Raw genomic sequence first — 22,701 nt, 5'->3', positions numbered from 1 at the left:
CACTTCTCATGCAGAGTGCCTAATACAAGTTAGCCTTCCTTGCTATACAACAAGTTTTCCCTTACCTGCCTTGCCCCTGCTGTCACCCTCAGCAATGATACACTGCTTGTTCTATTCTTCTTCAGCCTCATATTCCAACACGTTAGATAATGTTGGGAATACAGATGGGAGAAAAAGAGTCCAGTAGAGGCCCCTCTTCAAGTTCCAGCCACCCAAAACATCATGTGCTTTCCCAGCACAGCATCTCATCTAAAAGACTGGTCTCTCCAAAGTAGATGTGAACTCTTTGGAGGCACACAATTTACATCATAGGAAAAATCCTTTTAGTATGTTCACAAGACTACTGACACATTAGAGATGTGAATTTGAAAGTGACAAAAGTCCCACAGTAACCCCTTTCCATAGCCTACAGGACATTTACCTATTAAGCAAATACGGGGGGGGGGGGAGGAGGGGAGAGGGCACAGCAGAGAAGAGATGTGTAAGAAACCCATGTAACGTGCATTAAAAACATCATCTGTGATTAAAAACAAGTCTTTTCCAAGTTAAGACTTACAGGTCAAGAACCTATGCTACACTAGTTTCATGCACATGTTTTGATTCATGGCACACAGTGAGTTTAAAGACTGAGTTTTTGACAAAAATATTTTCTTTGCCTCTGGTAGTCGCATGACGACAGCTTCCTGTTATTTACATGCAGATTTTTGCATTAGGTGTACAATAGAACCTCAGAGTTATGAACACCAGAGTTACAAACTGACCAGTGAACCACACCCATCATTTGGAACCAGAATTACCTAATCATGCAGCCGCAGAAACAAAAAAAAGCAAATACTATGCAGTACAGTACTGTGTTAAATGTAAGCTATTAAAAAAATAAAGGAAAAGTTTAAAAAAAAGACATGACAAGGTAAGGAAACGATTTCTGTACTTGTTTCATTTAAATTAATATGGTTAAAAGGCAGCATTTTTCTTCATAGTAAAGTTTCAAAGTTTTATTAAGTCAATGCTCAGTTGTAAACTTTTGAAAGAACAACCACAATGTTTTGTTCAGCGTTACTAACATTTCAGAGTTACGAACAACCTCCATTCCCAAGGTGTTTGTATTTCTGAGGGTCCACAGGGTCAGATTGCTTAATTTGCCACTGTAATTGATATGCCAACCTTTAATTGTGTTATTACCACCTGTAGTTTTGAAAATGCAAGACATTTTAAATGTAAAATACTAACAAACTTGCTCTGCTGATCAAAATAAGTCTTCAATTTAAATTTTAGCTCAAAAATAGGCTACTACAAGATACGAACATTGGCAGGGACCAAAACAGCTCATCAGGCTGATCATTAAAAAGGAAAGGAAATAGTTCTTAGTCATCTTCCTCTCAATTTTCCAGAAAAGAGGTTACTGGTCAGAAGTATGGTTTTCTTCAATTATAAACTGAAAAGGGTAGTAAAAATTAAAGCAGCATTTTTTCTAGTACAGGTCTGAAAACTATTGAGAACTCCCAACTTCTGGTTCTGTAATATTGCTTATGGCTACAACCTTCTTCACAATTTATTCCTTTAAGAAAACTATGTTTGCAACACTACTAGGACAAAAGTAAACTCCATTTTTATACAAAAGTGCATTTTCTGATTACAACAAACCTAGTGTCATATTTCTGCAACTAGCTGCTAAAAAAGTGAAGGCCAACAAACATGGCAACACTTAGGTAGCCTCCCCAGATCATCATCATGAATTAGTTTCTCACAGCTTTGGACATCCCAAGCTACAAAATTAAGTAAGCTTCAGACTGAAAACAAGTCTTCTGCTTAACACTTCGGCAATATTTATAAACATGGGAGCAAAGGTTAGAATTAGATTTACTGGTAAATTACAGCTACATTGCAAACATGCACAATAAACCCCCACCCTGCCCCCAAAAGATTTGCCATGCATGTCCCAATCTCCACTAGCTCAACTGTCAATTTCATACTGCTTCTAGTCATTTTTCCCCCACTAGGGAGTGTCAAAATTGACAGCTGGATTGTGTCTGCATGACTATAGGAAAATAACCCCCTTCTCAAAAAAAACAACAAAACAAAAAAAAGCACCACCACCACACAGTAGCAAGCCAGAAATATCTAATATTGAGTTTCAGATTTATTACCTTTAACACTCAAAAAAGCCATTCCTAAAAACACATTTTGGAAAATAAAGTCCTCAAAACCAAACATGTAGAGTAATATTTTCCCTGCAACAATATCGTTTAAATAGCTTCCCTCCCTCTACCCCTTCCCTCTTGCGAAGTTAATTCTGGTAACAGGAAACAGATTACACTGCCCATCACATTTCCACAGCATGACAAAAGGAGTTAAACTCACAATTCTAGTGGCTTATGAGATTTATGAGCTTAAGTATCACATTGTTTTGAAATTGTGTCCATTAGATGTTCTTTTATTTACATTCTCATGGTCAAGAACATCTGCGTGGTCCAGCAACTAAATTATAATACTATGTAATGAATGGTTTTGATTTTAACCCATTTCTAATTTCTTACCAAGTACCTATAATTCCAGAAACAGGTAACTAGTTCAGCACTGGCTCTGTGGTGAAACATTCCTCCTTACAATTTCAATAGACTAGACTTAGAACATAAGCCCTAGGGGAAAAAAGCACATTGTAAAATAAAAGTGGCAGGTTGTGTCATTTACATTAAAAGAGTGTTCACAATACTGTGCTGCAGATGACTCAGTTTGAAGACCTCAGCTGTCCTCAAGAGTGATGAAATTAATAGAGAGCAATAGACTTCTGAATCACACTCTGCATAGTATGGGGTTTTGAGTTTTTGTTTTGTTTATATATAATCAGCTTACGTTACTGCATATTTCAGTATTCTCCTAGGGCACAATACAGCACACGAGCAGCAGCTGCTCCAATGGTAGTATCAGTACAGCTCTGTCATGCTTGGACCAGCTAATGGGCATATTTGGAATTAACACCCTCCCAGAGATACTAATGAAACCACCTCTACAGTATAACTGGGGGGGGTGGAAATTTTCTATCATAATACAAAGAAGAGACTACAAATATGAAGAAAAAATTTTGTAGAAGTTTTTAATTTTGGTATGCAGACACTATAAAATTGCTATATTTGTCAATTACACTCCCATTCTCCTTTGCCTATTCCCAGCACACTTCCATACCCAAAACTGTACTACTTATGGAAAGATCATAAGAATATTAGCCAAACTGGGTATCTAAAGTCACATTCAATAGCTTGATTTTCAGGAATAAATGAGCATGCACAAAGCCTGAAGTCAATGGGAGTTACAACAGCTCTGCACCTTTGATGGGGTGGCAGCTGGTTAAGGGGGAAGAATCATGCCATTCATATTTAAGTGATTAAAATTAGGTTCCATAGCTACATTTCACCACCCAGCTTTAAAAATTTTAGCCCTTAATTCTATCTTACACTGCAGTGACAAACATTCCTGATGCTTTGTATCATACAGTAGGATAGTTACTTTATTATCACAGCATTGCCACTAAAAGTTTCAAGCTATTCTGATTTTCTTGTCTTTTTTTTTTTTTTTTTTTTAAATTGCCATTGCACGATAAACAGAGGTTAAATCTTTGAAGGCATCAGAAGTGTAAGAATCAAGCTGCAGGACACTTCGTTTTTCAGAACATTCAACAAGAGACATTTGGGAATAGCAAGAAGCTTTTAAAGAGATGCAATTTGAATTAGCTAATTAAAAAAATCCAACTTCTGATCCTGCACCCTTTAAATAAGGGGTTTTAAGATTTCCCTGAACGTCTCCATTAAAAAAAAAAAAAAAAAAAATGTTTTTGTAAGGGTTCTTCCTGCTTCTCTATAAAGGGACTTTTCAGCAAGAAACTGTTGGCTGGCTCAAGAAAGAAGAGAACCTGCCCCAGGCATCTTAATAAGGTATTAATTGCAAGACACACTGCTGCAGGGAACCCATCACTACTAAAGCAAGCACAGCATGCGGCAGCAAGAGAAGAACACAGCGAGTCAGGCAGATTTAACCCACACATTGGAGTATGTACTGGGGAACCCTCTGCTGACATCCCTGCCTTTCCATTAAGGTGAGACATCTTCTATTCCTGAGGGAGAGGGAACACCTGCTGCCACTCCTGAAGTGGAAAAATGGCATCCTCCCTCCTCCCACCACCTCTCTATATGGTGGGAGAGGGCCACAGAAGGGAGGCAGAGCCATGTGTGCATATGGCTTCAGATTACCTTAATCCAGCCCTGGGGGGGGGGGGATTATAGATTTCCATTATTTTTCCTTGCACCTCCTTTCTGGCTACCATTGCTTTTTGGCCATGGGGAATCTTAAAATCAGAGGCACAGCATGATCTAGTGGATCAGACTGAGGGTCAAGAGCTCTGCCTAACTCTGCCACTGGCAATACGAGTGACTTGCCCAAGGCAACATAACTCAGTTTTCCCAAGCCTTAAAATTGAGTAGGGAAGGGGAAATACAGGAACTGAAGATTGTGAGCATTATTTTTTTTTATTGATCTCCAAAACTGGAGAGTATTCTTGGTTAGTTTCACACCTGTGCAAAGAGTGTACTTCCTATACCTCTCAAACCCAGCATTAAAGGACATTAAAAGGGTTCGGGACCTGTGTGGGCACTAGAATTTCACTGTGTGCATTGTGACCAAAGTAGAGATGGTGTCCCAGAATGAAAGGTGTTGAAAATAATTTTCCTTTTACCATGACTCAGTTTCCACTCAAGCATTCCTTTACTAATCCGAAGGCCACTTAATGTTGGTTACATCCAAAATACAAATATAAGCACATACACACACCTATATTCTATACCATAGCAACAACAATTATAAACATTGGCCAAAATACTTAAAACAGGTTCAGTCCCAAGAGACACCCTCCCATTATGGTGTGACTCCAGATGGGTAAGGAACACTCTGACAAAGAAACCCCTGAAAAAAATTGATTTTATACATTTTAACAAACAAGTAATGTTATTGCTGGTTATTGGTCTTCAGTCAAAGACAAAAGGGGAGTATTAGGGCTGAACCCTGCAGCTGGTACTCAATTAACCATGTTTTCTAGATTTCTATACTTTATCCCAGACCTTCAATAAGATAACATTGGTATTTCCAGGGTCATTACAAATGTAACACAAACGATTCTTCTTTCATGATCTTATTTTTTGGTCACAAAAAGCATATCAAAGGTTTTGAGGTACTGAACTTTTTTCTAAAACCACAATCTAAACTTAAAAAAAATCTTGCTCCCCACTCACCCTCTAGAGACACTGATTATAAACACACCTGAGCTCTAGGGAAAAAGAAGCTTAAACATGAAATAGTTCTGGCAAAAATATTTTAAACAGATTTGATTCACTAAACCTATCACAGGATGACTAACAAGAGTTTGTTGGAAGAGAGTGACCACTTCCTATGACAAATTGCTCAGAGATGAGGGCAGGCAATGGTGATTCAATATGTTGCAAGTTTAATCAGTAACTACAGCCATAGTACTGTACTGGTCCGTGCTCCAGCTCCGGGCTCCACTCCAAAGCCCTGCTAAAAACTTAGTCAACCTACGTTAGGTCGACTTACAGCCACCGCAGTAATTATCTGTGGTGATTCATGTTCACACTGCCCTTCTTCAGTAGGTGGTGCACGTCCTCACCAGGAGTGCTTCCACCGACCTAAGGGGAGCAGTGTGGGTGACTGAAAGCCTCAGCTCCAAGTACAGTTCCCCTCCCGGGAGCCAGGCTGCCCCAGGCTACCCTGAGACTCCTGGCCTCCCCACTGGGAGCCTGGGGGATGCCTGGAGCCAGGCTGTTGCTCCCCCATGTTCCGCACTCCCTACCCCATGGGGTACGACCCCAAGGCTCCCGATTTCTCATTCCCCCCTACCCTGAGGTTCCCCGCTCGGAGCACAGAAGATGCCAGGGCTCTTGCTCCCCACTCTCTGCCAGGAGCACAGCCTCCCACCCTCCCTCTCCCAACACCCTGTGGCTGCCATGCTCCCAGCAGGGAACGGGGAACTGGGAATCTGGGCAACTGTCCAGCTGGGAGTGGGGCAGCACAGCCCGGCTCCAAACAGGCAGCCTCAGAGCAGCACCCAGGCTCCGAAGGGGGAAAATCGGGACCCAGGGGCAGCCCAGTTTGAGTGGGGAGCCCACTAGCAGCAGTTACTAGTCACCTCTGCTTGAAGAGCTACTACAGTTACAGAAGAGTGAGATGGGTTTTTATTCCTTTTTGCATGTGAGAATTCTAAATTACCACGGCCAAGTCAGTTATATCTGTTCAAACCCACTGCATTCCATAGCTTAGCCTGTAAAATCTTTGTTACTGGTGATATGCAAGAAAGCCAAGCTCTACTTTCAGATTGAGCTTGCAGTGGTGTCAGAATAATCTTTTCTGCATTTCTAAAGACAGCACATTTGATATAGAAACTAAGACAGCCATTTTGGTAGTTCTTTGCAAGGCAGAATTTTGAAGTCTTATTATCCACAGAACAGTTACACCTTTTGCAGAAGCATTGGAATTATCCCTATCCATCTGCCTCAACAATGACCAAGAGGATTGAGGCACATTAGCAAACTGCCATTTAGATTCCAACCAAGACAATTTTGGTTCCCTGCTAATATTAACAAAGTGTGCATGTGGTGGCAGTGAATAAAAAGAGAAATTCACTAGGTTCTGGGAACAGGCCTGGTTTAGAAGGCAAAACCTCTCAGAGTCCAGGTGTTAAAACTTCAAACTGAGGATCTAAATACTGAATGGTATCTTGAAAAACCGGCAGGATCCAGGATTAGCAAAACAGACCTCTAAATACCGGTAAGTCTGGCGAACCACATGCATGTAAGTCAGCAAGGGGTGAAAATTCACCATCGTAACTCAGTTCATTTTCTTGGCCAAACTAACAATTTGAGATAACATAATAAAAGGCATAAATCAAGAGGCTCATTTAGGAGAATGACTATGCACTCACGCCCCCGACCTAGGATAGGCAGGCTGGTTATGGGTTTGCCAAGTATCTCTGTGCCTCCCCAAGGTACCACAGAGTCTAGCCACAGCCATTTGTATGTAGCTATATTGCTAGAGCAGTGATCATTCTCACCTTCCTGTTCTCATTCACCCCCGCCCCTTCCCAAGAAATGCATATGACATAGCACAAATTGTGCATGCATATGTTTATAGGAAGACTTCGCAGGATTGAATGAGTCACATACCCCAGCACCCACACATGGGATTGTCACATTTTAGCATGCAGTAAATTTTTACAGACAACTTATCAAAAGGTGTGAAAACAGAAGGGCTGTAGTACAGCCACAAGAATTAGCTTTTGTGCAGCAGGATGGATTAAAAAAAAAACAATTGTGTTTTAATTTAAAAAAAATGATTTTTTATTTAAATTGGATTTTTGATGTTTAAAAGAGTCTCATTCAAACATCTACTTAACTTAGACTGATCACTGAGTCCCACTGGGTAGCTAGAAAGACAGCCAAAGAAGGGAATGTCTTCCTTACAGAAACAATTGATACATCAGGAAATGCACACAGAGCAGAATACTTACAAGTAGCAGCAGGAAAAGCTATAACAAACTGAAAAAAAATTCAAATGTCTAGTACGCAGCTTGGTCACAGACAATGCTGCAAATGTATCCAAGACGAGAAGAAATTATTTAGAAGAGAGTCCCAAGCTAACAGCATACAGTTGCAGTGCTCATTTGATGCACCTCCTAGCCAAAGACTTCAGTGTTCCAGAAATAAAGGCTAATGTTGAAATTGCAAAGTACTTCCGTAAAAACCATTTTGCAGTAGCTGCTCTGAAAAAAGTGGGAGGAACCAAGCTAACTCTCCAACAAGACGTGCAATGGAACTCACTAGTGGACTATTTTGAGCACTATATCAAGAACCGGCCTAATCTGATGACAGTTTGTGAACAAAATAGTGAAAAAATAGATGGCACAGTCACAGCGGTTAAGACAACTGAGTTAGCTGCAGAAGCCAATATTTTAAGTTTCTCATGTTGATCTTGCTGACAGTCTATTTAATTTGTTTTAAAAATTAACATTGGGCTTAAGAGAAATGTTGAACACGTGCGGAGTACTTTGAAGCCTATTTCTGTAGCCTTGAACAATATGCAGGGAAATCGCTGTTTTATTGCTGATGCTGTTGAAATTTGGAAGGAACTAAGTGAGATCTTAAAAAGAGAACTATGCAAGGACAGAGTTAAATTACAAGCATTAAAAAAACCCAATGGGACAAGCACTATCTCCAGCTCGTTTTCTTGCAAATATTCTCAATACTGAGTACCAGGCTCAAACCTTAACTGCTGAAGAAGAGGAGTTGGCTATGACAAGGACATCCAGCAATCATCCCTCTATAATGCCAACTATAATAAACTTCAGAGCTAAGGATGAACCATTCAAGAAATATACGTTTGCTGATGATGTTTTAAAGAAATTCACACCAGTGAACTGGTGGAAGTCACTTTGTCACTTCAACAGTCTCTGAATCCAAGTGCCTATCTCACTTTTAACAGCAGTAGCTTCTTCTGCCGGTGTAGAAAGAATATGTTCTTCCTTTGGACTAATTCATTCCGAATTGAGAAAGTGTTTGGGACCTGACGAAGCAGGAAAGCTTGTTTTTCTTTTCCGGATTATGAACAAACAGGAAATTGAAGGTTAAGACAACTGAGTTAGCTGCAGAAGCCAATATTTTAAGTTTCTCATGTTCACCTTGAGGACATAGTCTATTTAATTTGTTTTAAAAAAATACATATATTTCATTTAACTATTTAGTTAAACAAGTTTAACAAAAACAAACCTGATTTTAAAAAAATTGAATGTTTATTCATATGTTTGTTTTGTTAAAATATTATATGTTTGCTGTTGAAGAAAAAAATCCAGACTACATAATGTTGTTGTTGTAGTTAAAAAGCAATTTAAATGTCTGTCTGGTGAGGTTCTCCTCTTAATACAGCATGGAAAGGAAATCCTCCAATATTAATGATTAACCTGTTGAATTAGAGATATTTATGACACCATTGGGAGGTGAACATTGGTAAATGAAATAACCAAACAATCATTCATTTTCTGATATAGCTGTAAAACTAATCTGAAAAGTTTTCAAAATAAATTACTTTAAAAATGTATAGTGTGTACCTTCAAAAATTGAAACCTACATCTATCTCTGAGTTGTGACGAATATGTATTAAGGTTATAACAACCAACAAGAATGCACTTTTATGTAGAAATTTTGCCAGAAACTGGGAATGAGCAACAGGGAATGGATCACTTGAGGATTACCTGTTCTGTTCATTCCCTCTGGGGCACCTGGCACTGGCCACTGTTGGAAGACAGGATACTGGGCTAGACGGACCTATGGTCTGACCCAGTAGAGCCATTCTTATGTTTCTTATGTCCAATCCATGATTAAATAGAGTCTTCCTGACTACTGATTTAAATCACGATTTAAATCAAATCCACTGTGTCGTGCAGTGAAGACAGAGCCCTGCATTCATTAACAACTAGCATTTCTACACTAACTGAATGGGGAAATATTTTAGGAAGATTCTTTCCCTACCCCACCACACACACAATTTTCCATTGAAATTTTCCCCAAACAGCTCTATTAAGTAGATGTTTGTTGCATGAATATCTTTTGCCATCAGAGACGATCTTTCACAAGAAGATCACACATTTCAAGGACAGTAGTAACTATGAACAGAACATTTGCTGTTACCCTGTAACTGCATTGTTCTGCAGTTTGAATGAGATTCTTTTAAACATCAAAAATAAGCTCAACTATAAAAAACATGAAAATGTTATCCAAACAGTAATTGAAGAGACATGTTATTTATCATATTTAATTAAATAAAAGCACAGCTTAAAGTATGACAGAATTTGTTGCCTAGATATGCCTATGATGGGCACTTATCTGCTGCAGTTTCAATTTCTCAGCAAGTACCTTAACTAGTTTATGTATCACTTCTAGCCACTTTCTTTCAGTTTCTTTTTAATGAGAAAAGAAAAAATGAAGATGCATACATTTCTGGTACACAGGTCAAAGAGACCTCCAAGAATATAGATAATCATCATACAGGCTATTACCATCTATAATCCTGGTTAATAGTATCATTGGCTTACAAACATATGGTCTAGGTCAGTATAATCCAAGAAAAGAAACATTTCTATTGTATAACTTCATAGTTAACCAACACTTTCAGTAAATCAAGAGCATTGCGCAAGGAGGACAAGGGTGGACAGTACATCCATTCTTCAAGGAGCCAATGATGTAACAGTGTCCATTTTGGGGGAAGAGGGAAATTTGGATGGAGAAAATAATACTTGTAAAAAGAACAGGAGTACTTGTGGCACCTTAGAGACTAACATGGCTGCTACTCTGAAATAATACTTGTGTAACTATTGAAGATGCTCCTGCAATGAGGGGGCAGGGATAGGAGGGGATGTAGTGTTCTACTTTCTTACCACACCAATTGGTAAGTGAAGCCCTACAGAGCATTTAGACAGGTTCACACCAGCAACCTGTAACAAGGACACCTTGTGTCAAAGAATGCTGTGTTGCAAGATACACAGAACAAGGATTTCCCCAGTTGTGAGCAAGTCAAAGGAGGCCAAGGGAGTTAAGTATCATACACAGCAAGTCCCATTTCAGTCCTCTTTAGTTCCTTCTGTATCACAGTCCTCGCTGTGAGCAGCGTCATAGTAGTGTCATCTAGCTGCTGCTATTTGATCCCAAAAATATAACCATTTCCCATCAAAATGATGGAGTTTTGCTGCAAAGGCGGCGCACAAAATTTCTTTTTCAATATAGCAAAATCCTCTCTCCTAGCCCATGTGGCTAGTCAGGGATATGGGAGGGGGCATTAAACAGTTTTGCCCCTTTACATTGTACTTATATGTGGTAAGAAAAATCTTGTCTCAATCACTCATATTAGATATTCTTGTAATTCTAAGTGCTGCCTCTCTGGGAGTTATGGATCATCCCCATCATCTCCAGGAATGCAGCAAGATTTTCTTTTATGCATGTATATATGCTTAGCACTTCTAGCACAAGTTTTCCCATAACACAGAAGCAAGTATGAGTCATCGTGCGCTGAAGGGCCACCTGATGCACACACTTTTCTGGACCTCACTGATTATTTAAGCAGTCCATCTCAATCTCAAAGGGATCTCAGAGTCTGAAGCCATACAGTCCTCTGCTAGTTGTGCAGCGTGCCCTCGCTGTTCAGGAAGGCAATTTTCAGTTCACTTGAGTTTGCTGTCCAAATTTTATGCATCCCTTTCCCCCATCAAAATCCTCACTTCCATCATAGCAAGAGAGAGAATCCCTTCAATTTTTATATTTTTTAACAGGAGTGGGCAGCAGCAGAGAGAGTATTTTGTTTGGAATTAGTCAGGGCATTGTTTTTTTTTTGGTCCAGAAGATTGGTCCTTGGCAAGTGTCACCAAATATAGCAGAGGAGGCAGCATAGTGCAATGATAGGCCCTAGGTTTAAAGTATTGTGAGCTTAAAAAACTGAAATCAACATATTTGAAAATGTTGGAAGACATCCAAAAATATTTATAATAAATTTAAACTGGTATTCTATTATTGTTTAACAGTGTGATTAAAACTGTGATTAATCATGATTTTTTTAATCAAGTTAATTTGTTTTGAGTTAATTGCTTGATTTAACTGCAATTAATTAATTGACAGCCCTAATTTAAATTCTATTTAGGAAAACAAGTTTGTATCTAGCTTGACAATTTGTGTGCAAAGTTTCAAGAAAATGAAAATAAAACTGGCCAAATTACAAATATATATAGGGCTAATGTGTTTTTAAAAGACACTTCTAAACATTGCTGCAGGATCAGCTGAACGTATTTTCCCTTTGAGATTGAAACAACTAGAAAGCTCAAATATTCTATATCCTAGAGCAAGTTCTAAAGCAAACAGGGTCAGATGGAAAAATCCAAGCTCCCTTCCCCCTTTATATTCATTCTCTCACTCACACCCCTCTGAAATGAACTCTGACGCAGCTATGTCTGGAAGCAACCTTCCACCAATAATAGAGTGTAGCATCAGGCATCACCATCTCCCTGGATATCATTTCTTTCCAGGACACATTGCCACTAGCAGTGGTGCTTTAATACACACGTACAAGACTGGCTTTGGAGGGATGGGGTGTTTGGAGATAAGTCTCATAGGTTATTTAGGTTGGGCTTTCAATTTTAAACAAGTTTAGAAATATGGCTATTTGCCATTTGAGGAGCACCACTTCAGATGCTAAGTGAACACAGTACTATACCCATCTCATACTCCTTGATCCACTCTGCTTCTGACATGCTCTATTTTAAGTAGGTGTGGCAGAATTCAGTTTTTAAAAATAATTCCAGTGGATAATATTGATGTTTATTTTTACATGCGTCTTTTATATTTCTAATAGATTTTAAAGTCAGTTAACAAAATTATGGATGTTAAGTATTTTTTCCAATTTTTATCAACTTATTTTCACAGTTGTGGGAAATATTGTCTGGACCCTCTCCCCCTCCCCCTCCCAGTTAATTAATGACCGACACTGAGATTCAAAAAGTTAAGGCTTTATAACCACTAAAACACCAATTGTCAACATGAACATGGCACACATTAAACAGATTAAGAACTAGCTAACAGATAGGTCTCAAAATCTAATTGTAAACAGGGAATCATCATCAAGCAGGTTTGTTTCCAATGGCGATCTGCAGCGATCAGTTCTTTGCCCCTATGTTATTTAACATTTTTATCAGTGACCTGGAAGAAAACAAATTCATCACTGAAAGTCTGCAGATGACAAAAATTGAAGGGCGTGGTAAATAATGAAGAACACAGGTCAGTGATTCAGAGCAATCAGGATTGTTTGGCAAACTGGGCATGAGTAATATGCATTTTAATATGGCTAAATCTAGGAATAAAGAATGTAGGCCATAATTACAAGATGGGGGGGGGACTTTATCCTGGGAAGCAGAGACTCTCAAAAGATCTGGGTAGATCATGGTACATAATCAGCTGAACATGAGCTCCCATTGTGGCCAAAAGAGCTAATGTGATCCTAAGATGCATGAACGGGAGAATCTCAAGCAGGAGCAGAGAGGGGTTTTTTACCTCTAATATTTGGCACTAGTGTGACTGCTGCTGGAATACTCTGTCCAGTTTTTGTGCAAACAGTTGAGGAAGGATGTTGATAAGTTGAAGAGGATTCAGAGAAGAGCTATGAGAATGATTAAAAGATTAGAAAACATGCCTTACAGTGATAGACTCAAAGAGCTCTATCGATTCAGCTTAAAAAGAAGATTAAAGGGTTACTTGATTATAGTGTATAAGCACGTATATGGGGAACACATTTTATAATGGGCTCTTTAATCAAGCAGAGAAAGGTATGACACAATCCAATCACTGGAAAATGCAGCTAGAAAAATTCAGACTGGAAATGAGGTGTTAATTATGAGAGTAATTAACCAGTGTGACAGTTTAGCAAGGGTCATGGTGGATTCTCCATCACTGACAATTTTTAAATCAATATTGGATGTTTTTCTAAAGATATGCTCTAGGAACTATTTTGGGGGAGTTCTATGGCCTGTGTTATACAAGAGATCAGACAAGGTGATCACAATGGTCCCTTCTGGCCTTGGCATCTATGAAAAACACCACATCAAAATATACAAATAAGTATCCTTAAGTAAAATCTTAAATCAAGCATTTTCTTACTTTGCCTATCTGTATATTTCCATCATCATCGTCATCGTCAATTGAAAAAAAAGCGTTCATTGGTGTGTACAGTGAAATCGACGTTTACTGACACTGAAAAATTTAATCCTTCAAACCCAATTTTAAATAAAACGTTTTCCTGCCCCACAAAAGGAAACAAAAGCATCATTAGTGTTATGTAAACTGTCAGATATCTGAAATGTTGCAACAAATTAAGGGAATTCAATTGCTGGTGAATAATCTGGCAATTTTTTGAGACTACATAAATCCTACCTCAGAAGTCTATTAAATTCATACAAAAAGTTTAAGAAATATATAAACCACACCACAACAGAAAACAATTAATCCACTCTTGAGCTTAACCATAACCAGATCAACCAGTTTTCAAGCAGGCTAAAGGGTGGTTGATATATATGCCTCTAAAACTGGGAGCAGGGCCAAAGTTATAGTAGTCAGAATTAAAGGATATATTTTTGCTATGCTGACACTTCAGTTCATACAAGGTCCAAAGGTCAAAGTAGTTTTTATTTATAAACATGCTTCATCTGCCTAAACAGTCAAGAAAGAAAATAATGCAATGCAGGCAAATCAGAAGCCACAGAAAAACATTTTAGCTATATCCATTCTGAGAGCTTAATATATGTAGATGGATAAGGTGTCTCTGCATAGATGCCCCTTGCCGCCAACAGATCACTCCCCTACCACCGATATTGGGATGTTCTAAATCTTGTGCCACTTCAGCAAAGAGGAACAGAAGATGACAACTCCATCCCCATGGCAGGATCATAAGAGCAACTTCACAAATCAAAACCCAGTGTTTGCACTCCCTATAGAAGAAATTCCCCAAAGAGCGGAAATATTAACATCTTGTATATTCAGAAATTGACATTTGGAGGAGGGAGTAGCTCAGTGGTTTGAGCATTGGCCTGCTAAACCCAGGGTTGAGAGTTCAATCCTTGAGGGGGCCACTTAAGGATCTGGGGCAAAATCAGTACTTGGTCCTGCTAGTGAAGGCAGGGGGCTGGACTCAATGACCTTTCAAGGTCCCTTCCAGTTCTAGGAGATAGGATATCTCCATTTAAAAAAAAAAAAAAAATCCACACACTCCAGAGAGCAGTGGAAATAGACAAGCAGTGGTTTTATTGGTTTCTTTGTTATTGTTGCTTTAACTCAGTAGTTCTTAACCAGAAGTCCGGGGCCCCCTGGGGGCAGGTTTCAGGGGATCCACCAAGCAGGGCCAGTGTTAGACTTGCTGAGGCCCAGGGCAGAAAACCAAAGCACCACCACATGGGGCTGAAGTCCAGGGCCCTGAGCCCCACCACTTGAGGCAGAAGCTGAACTTCGCTTTGCAGGGGTCCCCTGTGGTATGGAGCCTCAGGCAAGTGCCCTGTTTGCTACCCTCTAACAAGGCCTCTGGCTTTTATATGCAGAAAACCAGTTGTGACGACAAAGGTGGGCTGTGGAGTTTTTATAGTATGTTGGGGGGAGGGGGCCTCAGAAAGAAAAAGGTTGAGAACCCCTACTTAAGTAACACAAAACGTGAAGAAACTTCTTCCAAATTGTAATTTATTTGTCCATTGCATTCATGTACTCAACCCCTGAAATGTCACAGATATCTTGAAATATTTAACGGGACAATCTGTTAAAAAGCATTTGAAAGCCTAACCAACTGTCAGAGTTGAGCTTTGGTTTTAAACAGGCGAGATATCAAGCTGAAGTGCTAGCCATTCCACTTTATCGGATTACACCAATTTTTCAATAGCATATTGACAGATACACACTTCCCCCCTTGTTCATGCAAATACAGAGGTTAGAACCCAATACATTACAAGACCCTTGAGTACTTGAGAAAAATACCTACACTACAACACAAGCAATTAAGGAACAGCAATTTTTCCACTTGAAAATGAAAACACAACCTTTTCCTCAGCTTCATCAGTTGCCTTTTTTACAGATCTCTGATCCCGTCACTAGTGAGACAGAGTTCCTACTGAACCCTTTGGGATTATTTTTCCCTTGTATCCATGTGATTTTTCGGTTTTATTAAGTTGCACTTAAAACAACATTTATATGGAGGTTTTAACCGTGAGGGAAAAGTCATTTTTCAAACAGTGGCTACATTCTACCTAGTATCAATATTTCACTTACAGTAGTGTTTGTTACAACCTTAAGATTTCTTTTTTAATAAACACTTTTGTATTGCAATTAGCAGTTTACGAACTTGTGACTGAAGTTCACTTTCAAACTGAATGAGTTTCTCCAATTTAGGACATGGATACACTCAAAACTCCAAAGCGCTGCCGCGGCTTTGAAGTGCTAATGTGGTCACACACCAGCACTGGGAGAGAGCTCTCCCAGCGCTGCAGGTACTCCACCACCCCGAGGGGATTAGTTTACAGCGCTGGGAGCATGGGGCACTGATTACACTGGCGCTTTACAGCGCTGTAACTTGCTGCATTCAGGGGGGTATTTTTTCACACCCCTGAACAAGAAAGTTGCAGCGCTGTAAAGGCCAGTGTAGCCAGAGCTTTAGTTAAAATTCCTGAGAACAAAGCATTTTACACTCATTTTAGTAGTCACTAATTAACATGCCTCAGCATGACAACACCCATGCACTTACTGGAAGCTCACATACACGCTCTTTTACTCTTAAAAGTGGTTAAAGTTGTTGGTTTTGGTTTTTCTAATTACAGAAAGGTGTACTGACCACTATACAACTAAACCAATAGCTGTAGCCAGCCTATAAACGGTGGGATTTTCAAAATTGCAGGAGAGTGCCTCATAGTCCAGATTTGCTTTTTTGCTACAGCTCCACTGCCCAACAATGTGTCAAATCTCCTAATAACTCACTGTAACAATGGAGGAATTTCATGAGGATTCACTTACTACTGCAAGTGCTGCTTTGAAGAACATTTGCATGTACTAGAAGGTAGGCTATTTTTGTTTATATGCAAACTATGGTAGTGTCCAAAAGCCCATTCTGAACAGAGGGTTCTTGGTACCAGTACAAAGAATCAAAAGAGAACAGAATCATAGGAAGGCACAGTCCCTGCTCCAAACATCTTAAAGTCCAACCAGATAAACATTGACTATGGTTGGGAAGGGGTAGGGACCGGACTCTATGTACAAGTGAAGGGGCTATGGCAATGCTAACCTGCCTCGCAAGGGCACACATGCTACTGTCACTGTCTTCCTTGTGCTATATTTAGGACATAGAGGATGCAAACAATTAAAGAGAAAATAGTCTAGGGAGGCTGAAGAGAATTGGGTTTTGGATCCCAACAGAAGGACAGTGTCCCTTTCAGTAAGGAAAGACATTTTAATTAATAAGTTGCTGCAAGTTTTATTGTGTTTTTCCTTTTCTTCCCCCAAACAACAAAAAACAAAAACAAAATTGTTTTGTGAACATTTATACCTGCACAAATGTCTGTTAGTATTTGGAGTAGCTTTGACATGATTAGAAAGCTTGTCATCCCATCTGGAAAAGAGGGTGAACATTGAGGTGGCAAAGTTCACAGATGATACAAAATTACTCAAGATTGTTAAGCCCAGAGCTGACTGCAAAGAGTTAAAGGGATGTCACAAAACTGGGCGACTGGGAAACAAAATGGCAGAAGAAATTCAATATCAATAAATTCAAAGTAATGCAAAATAGACAATATAATCCCAACTACGCATACAAAATCATGGGGGTCTAAATTAGTTGTTACTGCTTAAGGAAGATCTTGGAGTCATTTGGACAGTTCATTGAAACATCCCCTCAAGTGCAGCAGCAGACAAAAAAAATAAAAATGTTAGGAACCATTAGGAAAGGAAAAGATAATAAGATAGAAAGTATCATAATGTTAGTATATAAATACATGGTGTGCCCATACCTTGAATACGGCATGCAGTTCTGGGCACCCCATGACAAAAAAGGGCTTAGAAGGGCAAGAAAAATGTTTACAGGTATGGAACAGCTTCCATATGAGGAGAGACTACAAAAAAAAGGGGACTGTCCATCTTAGAAAAAAAGAGATAAAGGGGAATATGATAGAGCTGGATAAAATGATGAATGATGTGGAGAAAGGAAATAAGGAAGTGTTATTTCTCCTTTCACATTACACAAGAACCAGTGGTCACTCAATGAAATTAATAAGCAGCACATTTAAAACACACATAAGGAAGTACTTCACATAAAGCAAAGTCAACCTGTGATACTCATTGCTAAAGAATGTTGTGAAGGCCAAAAACAATTAGATAAGCTCATGGAGGATAGGTCCATCAATGGCTATTAGTCAAGATGGTCAGGGACACACCCCGTGCTCTGGGTGTCCCTAAACCTCTCACTGCCAGAAGCTGGGACTGGATGACAGGGGACGGCTCACTTGATAATTGCCCTAGTCTGTTCATTCGCTCTGAAGCATCTGGCTCCAGACACTGTCGGAAGACAAGATACTGGGCTAGATTGACCATTGGTCTGATCCAATATGGCCATTCTTACAACACTCCTATTAAAACGCAACTAAATCACAGCCATCATATGAAAGTTTAGCCCTCAGTGCAGCTTTTTTCTTAACCAGCAAGATAAAAATTACATCTGTTTTACTTCAAGCATTCACAGTTATCCTGAAAAACAGGCATAAGAGGGAATGTAAACAGTAGAGCCACTATTAAAGCAATAAGCCACAGATAATGGTTTATGCCTTAAATGAACCTGGGTCATTGGTGTATAACAGTATGTGTGATGTAGGAGGTTTAGAGGCAAGATATTTATGCCATTGACTAAGGTAGGAGGGCTATCCTGAGTGACAGCTGGGGGGGGGGGGGGGAAGAGCAGCTAAGGAAGTCAATATTTATATAATTACAAAAGTAGCAAGTCTATGTTGAATAATTTCCTTCTCCCCCACCCTCTGCAGGCTGATAGTTTTAACAGTAAACTCTGTGGAGCAGAAAACCGTTTTTCATGTTTCCATAGCACCAAGCAATATGGAGCCCCAAATATTGGTCAGGGCTCCTGGGCACTGCCCTATTACAACAGACATGAACAAAGATGTTCACATGGGCAAGAGGCAGAGATAGGGTACCTCCACTTCATCCAAGACATGCACAAGAGACTCAAGGGGATGCAAATCCTAATGTAGATTTTTTAAGAAATTGCTAGATGGACAAAGTTCACCAAAAAAAATTAAAGACAGGCAACAGCCAGAAATGAATATCCCCACCCCAAGAAGGAAGCTGGATTTTCTAAAGCAATGACTCATTTCCATTGTAAAGACGTTTACCAAAAGAAAAACAGTATAGCTCAATTTTCCTGACACCAATTTGGATCTGACGCTTCTGGTTTCAGCATGGAAGGAAGAAAAGCTCTTCAGCAACAGAAATTCAACAGGTTATCAGTATCGGGGGTAGCCGTGTTAGTCTGTATCTACAAAAACAACAAGGAGTCTGGTGGCACCTTAAAGATTAACAGATTTATTTGGGCATAAGCTTTCGTGAGTAAAAACCTCATTTCTCATCCGAAGAAGTGAGGTTTTTACCCACGAAAGCTTATGCCCAGGTTATCAGTGACTCCCACAGAAAAACTGTTATTAGCAGGGGTTTCATCAATTGGAAACAGAGGGAAAAACACTAGGTGTATTAGGGCTAGTCTACACTGGCAACGCTGAAGCACTGCTGCAACAGCACTTTAATGTGGCTTGTGTAGTCGCGGCAGAGGGGTGGCTCCCAGCGCTAGTGCACTGCCTATACTGGCGCTTTACAACACTGAAATTTGCTGTGCTCTGGTGGGTGTTTTTTCACACCCCTGAACGAGAAAGTTGCAACACTGTAAAGTGCCAGTGTAGACAAGTCAATGACTACTGTAGCTGAGGCCTGGCCGGTAGTGAGTAATTAACACATGGAGGGAGGCCTCATTTCTTCGATGATAGAATTAGGAAGGTAAACAGGTCACTAGGCTGAAAACAAATCTATGCTAAATAAGATAAGTAAATAGGTCAGTAGACTAAAAAAAACGAAGTCTGAGCCAGCTACGATAAGAGGGACAACACCCAGGGAACCATTTACTTGCTACAAACAAGATAACTATGGACAAAAATCAGTTAGGAATATAGAGATGAGGTTGAGCATGGACAGAACATGCTGCACAGGGATTGGTTCCTGAAAAGTAACTAAGCCAATCCAAAAAAGTGTGATGTAATGCAGTAAACACAATGTAATGTGTAAATGTTTATAGAGGAAGAGGTTTTCAGTGAAGCTTTGAATGTGTGGCATGCCTATACCGACCCACCCCCTACGCTTGAGTCTGATCAACTCAGCGTAGCTTTGCTGTTTTCCAAATAAAGATACCTAAGTGATACAATCTGGAGTCAAACTGAGTTTTTTGGATCCCAGAGAACTGAATGAACTGTTCTCCCAGATCTGGACAAGGTGTTCTGAATAAGCTGAGTGGAAAAGGCCTCCAAGGGAATCCCAACATTAGTGGTGCTGTGACATCCATTCATCTGGAGCAGGAATGTATAGTTTATTGTACATGTAGCTTTATTGTCAAAGATCGCAATCCAGCAGTTTAGCAATGGTATTGGAAAGGTTTAAATTTGAGGTTTCCAGGCCAAGCATTTCAACAAAAGCACTGCATCTATTTATTGCATAAGCAAATATTTTCAGCCACTATTAGCAGCATATGTACTGTATTTTAAAAAAAACAAAGCAAAAACTTTGTAAGTTTAACTATGTATAATATTTTAAATGTTTTGACAATAAAATTAATTTCCGATCATAAAAAGTAAAAAAAATCAAAAATAATAATGTACAGTATATAAAAAATACAATATATAAAGTAAAAAGGGGACTTAAACAACATTAAAAAAAGGTTGCCCTCTTTTCTTGCCAATGTAATACGGCCATAAAAAAAGCAAATGTGATCCTAGGATGCATCATGTCAGGTATTTCCAGTATAGATAGGGAAGTATTAATGCCTCATCTAGAATATTACATGCAATTCTGGTCACCCATGTTCAAAAAAAGATTAATTCGAACTGGAACACGTGCAGAGATGAGCTAGTAGAATTATCGGGGAATGCAGAGCCTACCTTAGGAGAAGAAACTAAGGCCTGGTCTACACAGAGGAGGCAGGGAGGTTGGGGGGGAAATTGATCTAAGTTACACAACTTCAGCTACCTGAATAAGGTAGCTGAAGTCTACGTACTTAGATCTACTTACCGCAGTGTCTTCACTGTGGTAAGTCGACGGCTGACGCTCCCCCGTCGACTCCACCTGTGCCTCTTGCTCCAGTGGAGTATCGGAGTAGAGGGGAGAGCGCTTGGTGGTCGCTATCTATCAATCCAGCAAGTAATGTAGACAAGCCCTAAAAGAGCTTAGCCTTCATTTTGCTAGGCTAAACAAGCCAAGAGCGTATGATTGCTCTCTATAAATAAATAACTCTTCTCCCTCACTGATGTAAGATAAAGAAACAATGCGGGCAGAAGAACAAATGGGTATAAACTGGCTATGAATAAATTTAGCATGGAAATTAGAAGTTTTCTAACCATCAGAGGAGTGAAGTTCTGGAACAGCTTCCCCAACAGGAGTAGTGGGAAAACAACCTACCCAATTTTAAGATGGAGGTTGATAAATTTATGAACAATATTATATGATAGTGTTACCTGAAATAGCAGGTGGCCGGATTCCATGACCCAGGAAGTCCCTACTAGATCTATGTAAAATAGGGTGGCTGTAATCATAAAGCTCTGCGCTGTGATCCTTTCAGGTCTCAGAAGCAAAGTGGGGCTGTGCTAAGTCACCTATATCTTGGAGGTGATGTTGGTGATTAGATAATGGCGCTTTTATCTCCAAGTCACTAATAAATCAGCACCCCAACACGGCGTTAAGGAACACTGTGCTCCTGAATCTCACTTGGGATGAGACACCGAGGTCCTGACAACTTGTAATTACGAAAGAAACTACAGAAGTCTGTAATTTTCCTAAGAGGCAACTCATTCAGCCTATCTGTAATTTGTTGGATATGATATTCTTCATTTCCTGACCCAAACTGTTGAGTAGCACTGCTGTCAAGCTGCTATGTTTCACTCCAGAGATGGTTATATGAAGCAATCCCACATGTCCCTCAAGGGGGACAGGCATTGCAAATTAATGTATAAAAAGTACTTTGAAGTCCTTGAATGAACGGTACTGTAGAAATGCAGAGTTATAAATTACGGTTAAGAAGATTGGCATAAAGACTAAAAACAGTTTTTAAATACAGCTGTACGAGTCACATTAAGCAAGGAGGCAGTTAAACAAATTCCATTAATGCTTATCGCTCCGAATGGTAGGGTCCTAACTATACATTCAGTCAGAGTTGGTATATGGCTTGACACTATAATAAAAATAGGCTCCAGACCAATCAGACCTTGGATTTGAAGATCAGTATCCAAAGCCACCCTAACAGAGTTAGCAGTAGGACATACAAAACTGTAGTCACCCAACTGTCCCTGTAGCAGCAACAGTGGTATGGGGCAGAGGGCCTCCCTCCAGAAGACAAGGGCTGGAGATAGAGGAAGGAAGCTCTTTCACCCACCACATCGTCTTCTAGGAAGGAAAACAGACTCTAGCATTTGTTTCTGCCACATAAACAGAAGTTCTAATCTAGATACTTCAAGCTTCAAATGATCTTTGGCTTAGCTGAAGACTTGTATACACAGGTTGTGTATCCCTCATTGAAAACTCAAATGCCAACTTTCAGCCTTCAAAACCTGGTTTTGCTTTTATTTTGTTTTTTAAATAATAAATTCAAAATATAAGTAAAAATAACCTCATACCTGAAAGGGATATTGAGAGAATGATTTTTACAGGCACTGTATAAATGGCAAGTAATAATATGAGGTCCTAACACAAGTCTGACACAGTCTTATATTACAGGGCTGATAAGAATCTTAGCAGCTGGAAACTACCGGCACTTAGTCACTAATTGTATGCA

The 22,701-nt window shown here is 39.6% G+C and overlaps 1 protein-coding gene across 3 annotated transcripts in view; it reads right to left on the bottom strand.

The window, feature by feature from the left end:
• The window catches only part of GRAMD4 (GRAM domain containing 4), a 115,774-nt gene that overhangs the window by 78,478 nt on the left and 14,595 nt on the right, over positions 1-22,701 (bottom strand). Inside the window, exon 1 of one of the 3 annotated variants that reach the window (XM_034767075.1) lies at positions 66-154. The exons of the other annotated variants lie outside the window; for them this stretch is intronic. The gene's annotated coding sequence lies outside the window, so the exon portion shown is untranslated. Of the gene's footprint in view, positions 1-65; positions 155-22,701 lie in introns of those variants that run through there. 3 annotated transcript variants of the gene reach the window in all.

Source organism: Trachemys scripta, chromosome 1 (genome assembly GCF_013100865.1).
Source record: "Trachemys scripta elegans isolate TJP31775 chromosome 1, CAS_Tse_1.0, whole genome shotgun sequence".
Taxonomy (NCBI): domain Eukaryota; kingdom Metazoa; phylum Chordata; order Testudines; family Emydidae; genus Trachemys; species Trachemys scripta.
The sequence above is the reverse complement of the archived record's forward strand: the minus strand, read 5'-3'. Positions and strand labels throughout refer to the sequence as shown.